Below are 1,221 nucleotides of genomic sequence, written 5' to 3'. Positions count from 1 at the left end.
ATTGCTGGTGGGATTGCAAACTGGTACAAACACTCTGGAAATCAGTTTGGCGGTTCCTCCAGAAATTGCACATAGTTCTACCGGAGGACCCAGCTATATCACTCTTGGGCATATACCCAAAAGATACTGCAACATGTAATAAGGACACATGCTCCACCATGTTCATAGCAGCCTTATTTATAATAGCCAGAACCTGGAAACAACCCAGATATCCCTCAACAGAAGAGTGGATACAGAAATTGTGGTACATCTACAATGGAGTACTACTCAGCTATTAAAAACAATGAATTTATGAAATTCTTAGGTAAATGGATGGATCTGGAGAATATCATCCTGAGTGAGGTAACCCAATCACAAAAGAACAAACACGGTATGCACTCTCCGATAAGTGGTTATTAGCCCAGAAGTTTGGAATACAGGAAGAACAACCCACAAACCAGAAGTTATACATTTTTGAACTCATGTTTTCAAAGTTCTTTCCCACAGCCTTAAGGGCCGTCTTGAAAGTCACGGTACTTACCATTTTCCTGAGGAACACATTCTTGCCTCCTGGACACATGTTGTTTCTAACTATAATGGAGTCGTAAACCTTAACAGGGAGAGGATTCCCCCAAGGAGGAACATAAAAATATACATCAGTATACAAACAAGCCTTATGCCTAGCAGCTGTCAACACTGGTGGAGGCCCAAACCCTGTTGGCTCTGCTCCAGGTGTTGGGACTGTGTCACAAAATTCCTTCTGCATCCATGCAGGACATGGCAGGCAGCAGACAGTAGGGCTTTTCGCCAAAATTCCAAGAACCTCCATTGGAATACTCCTACAGGCTCCTGCCAAACAACCCAAACAACAACCTTTTCTACCACTGACATCTCAAGCACCATCAGGTATGTTGGTCATACAGCACAAATGCCCTAGCATCCTGCACAGCGGCCTGGACCTATTAAAAAAAAAAAAAGAGTAAAAAAAAAAATCTTATTCCAGGTCCTATTTAAAACCAGCAGCCTTTTGAGACACTTGAACTGTGTGTTGGAGTAACACACCTGACTGAAGAATAGGCTGCCTCCAAATCCAAAAGAGCCAGAAGGCAGCGTGCTTTTTTCTAGGTGGTGGGAGGGGCCAAATGCCACACCTTCTCATTCACCTTCTAAGGAATATCTCTGTATGTCCCACACCACTGGGATCCTAAAAATTCCTCTGTTGTAGAAGATCCTTACATTTTG

Source organism: Mastomys coucha, unplaced genomic scaffold (assembly GCF_008632895.1).
Source record: "Mastomys coucha isolate ucsf_1 unplaced genomic scaffold, UCSF_Mcou_1 pScaffold15, whole genome shotgun sequence".
Taxonomy (NCBI): Eukaryota; Metazoa; Chordata; class Mammalia; order Rodentia; family Muridae; genus Mastomys; species Mastomys coucha.
This window is presented reverse-complemented; position numbering follows the sequence as displayed.